Below are 12,052 nucleotides of genomic sequence, written 5' to 3'. Positions count from 1 at the left end.
ATTACAGCATTTCTCTGAATAAACGTATTCTTAGCGGGAATGCAACCAACAAAGGACAAACATAAGCAGCTGGGTGTGAGCTGTATCTGTTCTTTTATGTGTGTGTGTGTGTGTGTGTGTGTGTGTGTGTGTGTGTGTGTGTGTGTGTGTGTGTGTGTGTGTGTGTGTAAACGTGTTGTGTTCAAGCACTACGTCTGGCACACAATGTTCCTCTGCCAGGAGTTTCTGTAATAATAGCAATAAATTCGTTGGGGTCACGTTGAAAATGTGTGCCCCGACTGGGACTCGAACCCGGGATCTCCTGCTTACATGGCAGACGCTCTATCCATCTGAGCCACCGAGGGCACAGAGGATAATGCGCCTGCAGGGACTTATCCCTTGCACGCCCCCCGTGAGACCCACAGTCCCAACATGTCCACACCATTGCATTCGTGGTGCGACTAATAGATGGTAGTTTAATCTGCCACGAGTAATGAGTATGATGGGCAAACATCTATTAGGCGCAATACGAATGTAGTGGTATGGACATGTTGGGAATGTGGATCTCACGGAGAGCGTGCGAGGGATAATTCCGTGCAGGCACACCATCTGTGCCCTCGGTGGCTCAGATGGATAGAGCGTCTGCCATGTAAGCAGGAGATCCCAGGCTCGAGTCCCGGTCGGGGCACACATTTTCAACATGTCCCCAATGAAGTTCATCAACGCCTGTTTGCAGCTAGGATGTCCATTTAATTATCATTTCATTTCTATCAAAGCTGCATGGTCATCTACGGTAACTGTTCTTTCGGGAACAGATATTACCGTCATATATAATAAATTCCTATTTCAAGTCTCACAAACGCGACTTGCAGAATTTTTTTCTCCAGTGAGCAATGTATTAAAATTAATTGGTGTTGGGTCTGAACTTTCGGACATATCCGAAAGAGCAGACACCACGCACATAAATATATGCGCTGTGACGGGAATCATCATTCAGTACAGATGCATACTTCGTCCGTACTCTTGCCGGTTTCAACATGAGGCCGCGAGCAAAGAACGTAATGGATAAGGGACACGAAGTCTGTAGTGTGCAACAAGGTGGGAATTTGAGCTGGACGGAAAGCTTAATCGGATATCGGAAGCCGTTAAGGCGGCCGTGTAAAGCAGGAAACACGTTTTCCAGTTCCTGGCCGGCACAAATTTTCAGCTAGCGCCATCGAATTCATTTCAGTACCCCACATGGGTACTAAAAGAAATCCGATAGATTCTGGGTATACGATAAATGGTACAAATATAAGGGCTGTCAATTCGACTAAATACCTAGGAATTACAATTACGAACAATTTAAATTGGAAAGACCACATAGATACGCGAAACAAAGACTGCGCTTTGTTGGCAGAACACTCAGGAGATGCGACAAACCCACTAAAGAGACACCCGACATTACACTTGTCCGTCCTCTACTGGAATATTGCTACGCGGTATGGGATCCTTACCAGGTGGGATTGACGAAGGACATTGAAAAAGTGCAAAGAATGGCGGCTCGTTTCTTGTTATCGCGCAATAGGGTGAGAGTGTCACTGATATGATACGCGAGTTGAGGTGTCAGTTACTGAAACAAAGGCGGTTTCCTTTGGGGCGAGATCTATTTACGAAATTTCAATCACCAGTTTCACTTCTGAATGTGAAAATATTTTGTTGACACCCACCTACGTAGGGAAAAATGATCATGATAATAAAATAAGAGAAATCAGAGCTAGAACGGAAAGATTTAAGTATTCCTTTTTCCCACGCGCCTTCGAGATTGGAATGGTAGAGAAGTAGTATGAAAATGGTTCGATGAACTCTCTGCCAGGCACTTAAGTGTGAATTGCAGAGTAACAATGTAGATGTAGATGGGGATTCCAATTTCGTCGTTTATTCGAAATTGATTATAGCCTACCTTCAACGAATCTCAACTATTCGGACATCGGTTTCACTGCTGTTCATTCAAATGCCATTGACAGGCAGCGCTCTAGAATGTGTCTCGAAGTTTGAAAGCAGTGCCCAACCCATTGTAGTGTCAGAGAAATAACTTGGGAGAAAAAACCCATTTTTTTTCTTCATGTGTCAATCACTGTTTTCAAAAATATTTATTTAGGACATGGACTTCAGCAATATTATCAGATAATACGACATGCACAATTGTATTCTGGCTACCCAAGTCCCAAGAAATCACATCTTTGCATTCTGTCGAAAAAATGTGATTCCTTCGTTAACGGAGAAGATTTTCACTTACTGCGGGGACGACCTTTATTTATTGCTTTCTCTGTGCTACTTTCTGACGTATTGTGTAACCAAATTTCTTATAACACGCAAAGTTTCGACCTTGTTTTGTTGACACACTGATAAGCCAAAACATTATGACAACCAAAGCGTGCTGGTCCACTTTGTAGCGCACTGCTGCATTGATTTTGCGTGGCAGGTTGTCGGTAGGGCTCTGGAGTTATATGGCCTGCCCACACGTCTCGAAATCCCCGTAAATTAAGGGTGATTTTTGGGCGCGGAACTAGCTCGGATAGTGTGCCATGTGTGTTTCATCGGGATCAGATCAGCCGAATTTTATGGCGGAGACATCAACGTGGGTTCACTATCTTCCTCCTGAAACCACTGTAACACGAATGCCGCCTTGCGAGACGTATACTCATCCCACTATATGATGCCATAACCGTCGGGTTAGACGTAGAGCGAGCAGGACTACAGGCGATCTTAAATACAGTTTATGTGCTTCATAACTGTCATGGTGCCTTCGATTACTACCGCAGGTACTATGAAAACCCAGCGAAATGTCCCCCATATCATAATACTGCCTCCACCGACTTGAGTCCGTACCGCCTTGCGTGTTTCCAGCAGCGTGTATGGTGGCGCATACAGACACGACCATAGATCTGCAATAACAAGAATCGTGATTGCTCCGTCCAGGCGACACGTTCCCATTTGTCGACGTTCCAATCTGGATGCTCGAAATTTAGAATCACGTTGTTGAAACTATGATAAGCACACCGCACTGAAATTCTCGCTATCTCGAAATGTGGCAGAAAACGCAAAGAGATTCTGGTCGTACGAAACGTACACCAATGGCAAGACGCGGTCATTATCTCTCTCTGAAATAACATTGGTGATGTTATTAACGAGAGTACCATTGAAGCAGAGCTGTTAAACACGATTTTCCGAAATTTCTTCTCAAAAGAACACGAAGTAAATATTCCAGAATTCGAAACAAAAGCAACTGCCAACATAAGTAACTTAAACGTAGATATCCTCAGTGCAGTGATGCAACCTAAAACACTAAAAAAACAGCACGGCTTCCTTTTCTGATTGGGTACAATTCAAGTTCCTTTCAGAGTATGCGCGTGCAATAGCTCCATACTTAGCAATCGTATACAACCGCTCGCTCGTAAAAAGAACAACCGTACCCAAAGACTGGAAAGTTGCACAAGGCACGTAAGTACCCAAGAAAGGCAAAATCCCACTGCAAATCGACGTTGGTGGTATGGGTCTGTAATTCAGCGGATTATTTCAACATTATTAATCACATCGAAGAAAATGATTTGTTGGCAGATAGCCAATACGGATTCAGAAAATGTCGTCCTTGTGAAACACAAACTAGCTCTTTATTCTAAGGAAGTAATGAGTAACTATCGACAAGGGACATCAGATTGCTTATGTATTTTTAGATCTCCAGAAGGCTTTTAATTAGAAGTCGCTTCTGAGGAACAGTATCAAATTACGTGCCTACGGAGTACCGTCTCAGTTGTGTGACTGGATTCCTCTTTTTCGCGTCAGAAAGGTCACAGTTCGCAGTAACTGACGGAAAACCATCGAGTGAAACAGAAGTAATATATGGCATTCACCAAGGAAGTGTTACAGTCCCTCTGCCGTTAGTGATCTACATACGCGGTTTAGTATACAATCTGAGCAGCCGTCTTAGACTGTTTACATTATGGTACACAACAGCTTCGTCTGCAAAGACACCAGCTGATCAAAACGAATTGAAAAATAATTGAGAAAGATATCTGTGTGGTGCAAAAAGTGACAATTGATTCTAAATCATGAGAAGTGTGACCACTATAAGCAACCCACTAAATTTCACGCAAATCTAAAGGCTGTAAGCTCAAATAAATAGTTGGGGATAACAGTTACGAATAATCTCAACTGGAACGATCACATAATAAAGTTGAGGTGAAAGCAAACCAAACACTGCGATTTAGTGGCAGAACACTTTAGTAGACCTGTTACATTTTCTAAGAGACGGCTTACACTACGCTTGTCAGCCCTCTTCTGGAATACTGCTGTGTGATGTGGGACCCGTGTCAGATAGGATTGAGGGAGGACATCTAAAATGTTCAAAGGACGACGACCCGTTTTGTATTATCGTGAAATAGAGGAGAGAGTGCCACAGATATGATACACAAATTTGGCTCGTACGATGTGGTCCATGTCTCATCCAACGTTACGATACGGCGTAAGAAGGCTCATACAGAGCAAGCTGTGGCTGCTCTGTTAGGTCGATGGGACTGGGAAGTACTGTACCATCCACCATACTCCACGGACTTAAGTAGTAGTGACTTTGATTTGATTCCGAAGATGAAGGAACCACTTCGTGGCATTCGCTTCAGAACTGTTCCAGAGAGACAACAGGTAGTAGATTGCTCCAATCGCACCATCAACAAAACAGGCTCTGCTAACTGTATACTACGTCTTCCACATCGCTGGGAACGGGTTCTACACAACGCTGGTGACTACTTTGGACAGTAAAAGGTGGAAACATGTAACTCTTTTGTATCGATTGTGAATAAACAGTTGCCACTGTTTAAGTGCTAACCCTCGTAATACATGATCTAATACAGTTCAACTGTATAGAAAAATCTGAGAGCCTGCTGTGAACATTAAACGGGTTTCAGGGTGTAGTTTTAATGTTCCCATTTTCCTAACAACTTCACACTTTTTCAATATTCACCATTTGATTGCTATTCTACAGACCTTGTACATCGTCATTGTCCATATTCATCGGTATGGCAATATTATTTACACTTCATGCAATTTCGTTATGTAATACCGAAGTATTGCTAGGTCAGGACCGATTCTGCGAAAATACCTTTCACTGTTTGGATTGTCGATTACTCTGTATTGTTAGTGACACTTGCTTTTACGTCACGTGCAATGCTACGCCACTACATTCACTTTTACTGATCTCCTTAAATATTCATAATCAGAAAAGTACATTCGATGTGAGGCCTATGTGATGCTATACAGGCAATGGATGCATATGGAATACAGTCACGAACACCTTTTCTGAACAACGGGTGACAAAACAACAAACAAATGATCTGTGCGACGTATCTTTCATAAGCACGTATGACATTTGTAGTGGTTTTGTCTTCCCGTCATCGAATTCGTCATACTGAAGTGTAAAATAATAGAGACATCACCAATTTACGCTGCAATCGTATAGATTTATTTGATAATCATCTCTAAACACCTATTTTACTCATATGCGGTCACTGTTGCTGCACTTTTTATACTTAAATTTCGGCGCTGTGTGAAACGAAACCTGTATTTGTGATTAAAAAGAAGCGAAAAATTACACCTGTAGAAGCGAAGAATCACTCCTAGTTTCACCCATTAAACTCTTCATGATGGAAGACAGTTTAGTGAGACTGGATAACATTTCAGTAACAGTAAACATTTGTGAATGATATGCTGAGGTTTCATAATTACGCTGTTATAATTGCAAGTTGTATGTAAAGTGGAGACCTGGAGCAGAATTTACCACTTCGGCTGGAGCACTTGGAGACGAAGAGAACTGGCACATCCGCACAGAACGCGAGCGTAATGTTGCGTGTCATTCAATTCGCTCCATCTCTGACAGCTCAGTGCATGAAGATGGAACTGATACCAGTGTATTGTGTACGAACAGCAGAACGTTTTCGCTTTAGATTTATTTGCCGCAGACAATTTTTAAGACGGTGTGCAGAATGTAGGGAAAATAGCAGTCCTTGATGACGGCGCAATAACCTCATGGGCACAGGAGCGACTTCAAATTAACCCATTCAAAACTATCGGGGTACTTGTTCAGTAATAAGCAACAGATGATATTAACAGCATGTAAAATAATAATTTTCACCAATGTGGAAATAAATCAAGCAGTGTCACGAGGCTCAGCTTGTGATTCCACACTACAGCGTGTTGCCAGAAACTGACAAGTGCTGCAGTGGTGTGGTACAAGGTCCACAAACTGCAGGGTTCAAATGGCTCTGAGCACTATGGGACTTAACATCTGAGGTCATGAGCCACTAGATCTTAGAACTACTTAAACCTAAATAACCTAAGGACATCACACACATCCATGCCCGAGGCAGGAATCGAAGCTACGACCGTATCGGTCCCGCGTTTCCAGACTGAAGAGCCTAGAACCGCTCGGACACAACGACCGGCTTACAGACTGCAGGGGTGGGCTGACTGTTTTCCGTAGCCACCTGTCCGAGCCTCGTCCCTTACTTTCTGTCAGTCTTGTTGGTATTTTGAACAGAGTATACGTATACGACCCAGATCGCAAAACGTCTTAACACTCCTAGACACTTCATTTTAATTATTTCTATCCGATTTTGCCTTGAAACTATAATGGATTTTTTTAAAATTCTGTTTACATGCAAGATATTATATTAGTTGGTGCTTAAGTTCGCAGCGTGTTTGGTTTGCATGTTATTATTCCGGTTGCTAAGGGTTCGTTTATCGATTGTCATTTTTATTTCCAGCTTGATTTTGCTATTTTAGTATACATATTGTCAATTTGTCATTTGGGGATAGTGAGCGGAACTGTGGATGCTAGAAAATGAAATGGAGAACTAGGACATTTCCGACGTATTTTCCTGTTTGAATTCAGTAGAGGGATAATGTTTTCTTGTCGTGCGCTGTCCAATTGCGATTTTCTCGTTCTAAACAGACAGTTTTGACATTTTTCTTTTTTTTTTCATTTTGTTCGATATAGTTCGTTGCGTTTGGTCTGGGCGAGCATCACAAGACATCCGTTCAATTTGATCGTTGATTCATTGACTCAGTTTTTTTTATTTTTACAGAGAGCACGCAGCCCTCTGACCGAACACGCTGAGCTACCGTGCCGGCTACATTACTCTCCACGTTCAGAGAGAACTTAAGGGTTCCATGAAGATAATTTAATCACATTAATCCACCATGATTGACGTCAGTATATTCGATAACTGGCAAATATGACGTCACATGATGGTCAAATAACCACAGTTCGTTTGGAGGCAATGTGGAAGATTCAAATATCAGATGTGTGGGTACGGCATGCTCTAAGCCAAAGTAAAAAAAAAAAAAAAAAAAAAAAAAGCTTGTGGCCACATAAACAGCTCTGCTTGCTCGTCATGAACAACACCGATCGTTCGTATTCTGAGTCGGTACTGGTGACGAAGAATGGTGTCTTTATATTAACATAGGGAAAATGAAGGAATGGTTGAGCCCAAACCTAGCTGCAATTCCCCGTATAAAGTCTTGCGAGCATTCACAAAAGATAATGTTACGTATCTGGTGAAACAATTACGGTGTGGTGTACTACGGATTGCTTCCCCGAGGTGTAGCAATCACAGTAGACATTTATTGTCGAGACGCAATGCAAAAACGACTGCGAAGGCAGCGTGAAGTGATGCTACTCTGCGATAGCTCCCGCCCACGTTCTGCTGGACTGTTAAAAATACTGTACATGAGTTAGGTTGGGATATTATTCCGCACCTACTTTATTCGCCTGATCTTGTGCCCTCAGATATTCGCTTTTTTCGATCTCTGTCGAACAACCTTCGAGGAACTTCCTTTCCTGATGAAAATGTGCTACGAATATGAGTCGACGAGTTCTTCGCCTCTAAACTACATGATGTCTACACTCGCGAAATCGAAAATTTGAGCTAACGTTATATATAGAGAAGGAGAATACATTAGTCGTCGGTAAAGTCTCTGTTACGAGTATCTGTCGTGTTAAACTTATGGAAGAACACTACGAACTTATGTGCCAAGCCAATATTTCTTTGCGGTTACTTGGAGAAATAAATGATACACATTATGTTGTCTTACAGTTTATTTATTCTATGCCGGTTTCGGACCACCTCCAGAGTGGAAAAACGTCTCTCGTGACAACTTTACACATCATAGATAATAAATGTTTAGTAGACCTGTGTATTTAAAAGATTCGTTTCAAACTTGTACACTTTATAAATGCAGCAGTACTACACGATGTCAAGACAATTGCTGATCACTGTTTTCGCAATGTATACTATTCCAGCACCTGTAGGACGTCAACCCTGAAATAAGTAAACGATTTAATTATAAATACGAACTTCTCGTGTACGCCGTACCATCCATCCTTAAAACTTGTTTGAAATGCTACATTCTTTCTCCTTTCCTTTCCATGCTTTTTGTGAAATATATTGAGAATTATCTCGGTTTATCTGCAGTGCAAGTAACGTAAAAATTAAAAATAAAAACGTGCGCATAGTGATCCATCTCATGATCTTCGCATCACCTTTCTGTAATCTTTCTGATGCGCCAAACGCAGGCTGGTAAATACGCTATTGCTCATGACTCGTATGACACGCACCAATAACCCATTTCTTTCCCTAATTGCTTGTGTCTCTGGATCAAAATTTCTAGCAAGCCCAGCGTATACCTTATACATGGATGAAGTCTGTGCAGACGAGTAGACGCGGTAGGCTGCTGTTGTGCTAAGGTTTAACGATTTTTTTTTTCACTAAGCTGCAATCGATGTAGGATATCCACAGTCGGCGGATACTGCCAGACTGTATTACTACCCTGTCATATCCACGACAAAATGGCCTGTAATTTGTTACACATAAGGCTATTTGATCAAGGGCACTCCAGGGTAGGAAATCACAATGCAGTGAGCAGCTTAAAGGTTTGCGTTTAGGTTACCGTCGATTGATAGTAACACTGCAGCCGTGCAACCAGCAGACGCTCGGTGCAGCTGACCCAGGGCAGAAACTACACTTCAGAGAACTAACTTGTAACTCCAGGCCGGCCGAAGTGGCCGTGCGGTTAAAGGCGCTGCAGTCTGGAACCGCAAGACCGCTACGGTCGCAGATTCGAATCCTGCCTCGGGCATGGATGTTTGTGATGTCCTTAGGTTTAACTAGTTCTAAGTTCTAGGGGACTAATGACCTCAGCAGTTGAGTCCCATAGTGCTCAGAGCCATTTGAACCATTTTTTGTAACTCCATCTAACGCCTAGGCTCTGTCGTAAGGTGTCACTGTAGAAGATGGCCTTAAAAAGGCACGTCTTAGCAGAGGCAGCAAGATTGATACTTGCTGCTCAGAACTGCAACGTCAATGGGTTTACACAAGTTTGAATGCTACTACAGTAGTGGCGTGTGTGTGTGTGTGTGTGTGTGTGTGTGTGTGTGTGTGTGTGTGTGTGTGTGTGTGTGTGTGTGTGTCGGCTCGATGGAAGTGGATGTTCAAATTCGGTTGACACAGGTCGGCGTCCGCCGATCGCGACAACCCTGCTCTGTAACTGTTAAAACAAACTCCTCGCCCTTATCATCAAAAGAAAATCTAGAATAAAAATTATTATCACCAGATATTGAATAATAAAACAAACAAAAAGTTTCAGATGCTATATTCCTTTAACAGATATCCGCGTATCGATGGAAGACCACACCGTAATGTATAAGCGGCCCTCGCTTATAATTGAAGCAATGGTGTTTGAGGATGTCTGTCTTCTTTACTGCTACACACAGCGACTGCACCACTCGGTACCGCAACAACTCCCTTTATCTGAAACAATAAACCAAATTTCCTTCGCGTGTACACGACGGGCTTATAAGCTTAAGCGAAACTTGATAACAGTAGTTTTTATGCCCGGTTTGCAAATGAATGTTCAAACGTAGATAATATGACATCTCGAATTATAAGTTACACCATTCAAGCCGATGTTACATTATAGTCTTGAGAGGATGTTGATTTGTGAAGTAATATAGCGTCGTTAACGTGTCGCTACGGTGCTAATTCAACAACTCCTACGTCGTAAATCGGAGACAATATATTCTCTAAATAATGTTCAGAAAGTGTCTTAATACAATGTTCAATTACTGTTCCCTGTTAATAATGTCACTCAATCGCCTTTAGCTTCGGCGTACTATCAAGAAAATAATTATTCACAGTTACACAAAACAGTTCAATAAACTCGGTTATAACTTAAATACTTCGTGTCGTCTACATCATTCAATTGAACTTCTGAATTATCTAACCACTGCACTGGAAGGCACAGTGATCTGTTATTGAAGGAGTTGAAGCTACGATTTACATCAGCAATTCTGACATTGATGAGAGATTCCGACAACAAAGCGTACCTATGAATTCTTCATGATTGCGTGTATATGTTTCCTACTCACGTGTATTTGCAGAGTTTATGTCGACGTCTGGTACACTGCTGTGTCCTTCAATGTTCTTGACAATCACTTAATAAATTCTTGGTCTTAGCTGTCGTGATCTGTATCACACGAGTTACTTTTCCTTTGAGTATACTATCTGTTCCGTTGTCTGGCTAAACGGTAAATGTTATGTCACCTTTCTCCAGAACTTTGACTAATGCGTCAAGACGATACTAGAAAAACTTTAAAATTCCAGATCGACCTGAAACAATCTAATATCGGTTAGTAAGCGTGCTTCTACCGCGACGTCTATAAGAGAGCGAATTAACATCTCTATTGAAGTTTTTCATTGTAGCCGCAGCAAACATAGAGCTCGATGCGGCTACAACTCTTTCTTACATAAATGTTATCTCTGATAATTTTATCTTATTTGGGTTTTAACCTTCGTATAGCATATATTTTAAATTCTTTAGAGTTTCATGCTTCGTAGAAAAGTGATCCTCTGATAGTCTTTCATTTAGTTCTTTCTGTGGAATAGATGTTGTTAGTTCCCTAGTATTTCTGTTAGTCAAACTTTCAATAGTGTTAATATTTTGTTGCCAGTAGCTACCGTCAAGGTCAGGATAAGTAATTTTACATCTTCTGCTGTGAAAAGAGATGTCATTAGAGGCTCTACATTTGGGAAGTTACACCACCCACAGAAGAGCGGAGGACGGGGCCAAGTGAAGGTAAACACGGTTGTTGGAGGCCACAATAGGAGTGGCAGTGACGCTTAGCTTTAACCTGAACGCTGTCCATAACGAACTTGGAGAGTGTTAAATTAAAATACAGAAACATACACACCTGCCGAGTAGGAGGAGGGGAGAATCTAGATGTGGTTGGCCAGAGGCGCCTTGGAGATGCGGAGGGGCTCGCCAGATTGGTCGAAGCTTGTTAAATGCCAGTGGATTGGTGGATCGACTATAGGAAGAGAGAAATACTGGTGCGCCGACACGATTCCTTAATAACCCATGTTTTTGAATTGAGAGTGATTTCTCAGTCAAATCGCTGGGGTGCCGACTCCGTGTCGCTCATGGCCAGCCTCGTTAAGCTCCTACATGTCTGTTTTGTAGCACATTCAGTACAAACTTGAGAGCAGCGGAAAGTGTTCACTATATCTGTTAGCACCTGCCCCCGTGGCTTCAGACACTGCTACACTGAAGACTGATTCTAAACATCAGAAAAAGCAAGGAGGCAGTTGGTTGCACATCAGAAGCCGGTTACTCCGATGGCAAATACGAATAAATGGTGCTAATCAGACCCCTGATTTTCATGAGTCTCTTGCTGCAAGCATCCTGTCGAGTCCCAGAATCTGTATATCTGGTTGTTGCCATGTGACAGTGTGTGGCGATGATCCAATCTGTCTCCACTGCTAATTTGCAATTTTCGAGCGGTGAGGATAGAATGCAGAAACACCTGTGTCAGGACACGACAACCCGCCTGAATTTTTTTCATTCTCTTTTGACATAAGGAAAGCACTTATTTAATCAAGAATCCTAAAGGTATCAAACTGACCACTGTGCCCGACAGGGTGCTGTCTGCTTGGCAAATAGCTGAAACAGTTTAAATAAACAGACAGAATTCAGTTTCAACTTT

At 42.1% G+C, this 12,052-nt stretch overlaps 1 non-coding gene across 1 annotated transcript; it reads right to left on the bottom strand.

The window, feature by feature from the left end:
* Nucleotides 1-270: 270 nt before the first annotated feature.
* Nucleotides 271-345, bottom strand: Trnat-ugu. Its single transcript has one exon. It is a non-coding gene; the product is annotated as a tRNA-Thr (tRNA).
* Between the last annotated feature and the right edge of the window lie 11,707 nt (nucleotides 346-12,052).

The sequence above is a fragment of the Schistocerca piceifrons genome, chromosome 5 (assembly GCF_021461385.2).
Source record: "Schistocerca piceifrons isolate TAMUIC-IGC-003096 chromosome 5, iqSchPice1.1, whole genome shotgun sequence".
Classification (NCBI taxonomy): Eukaryota; Metazoa; Arthropoda; class Insecta; order Orthoptera; family Acrididae; genus Schistocerca; species Schistocerca piceifrons.
This window is presented reverse-complemented; position numbering and strand designations above follow the sequence as displayed.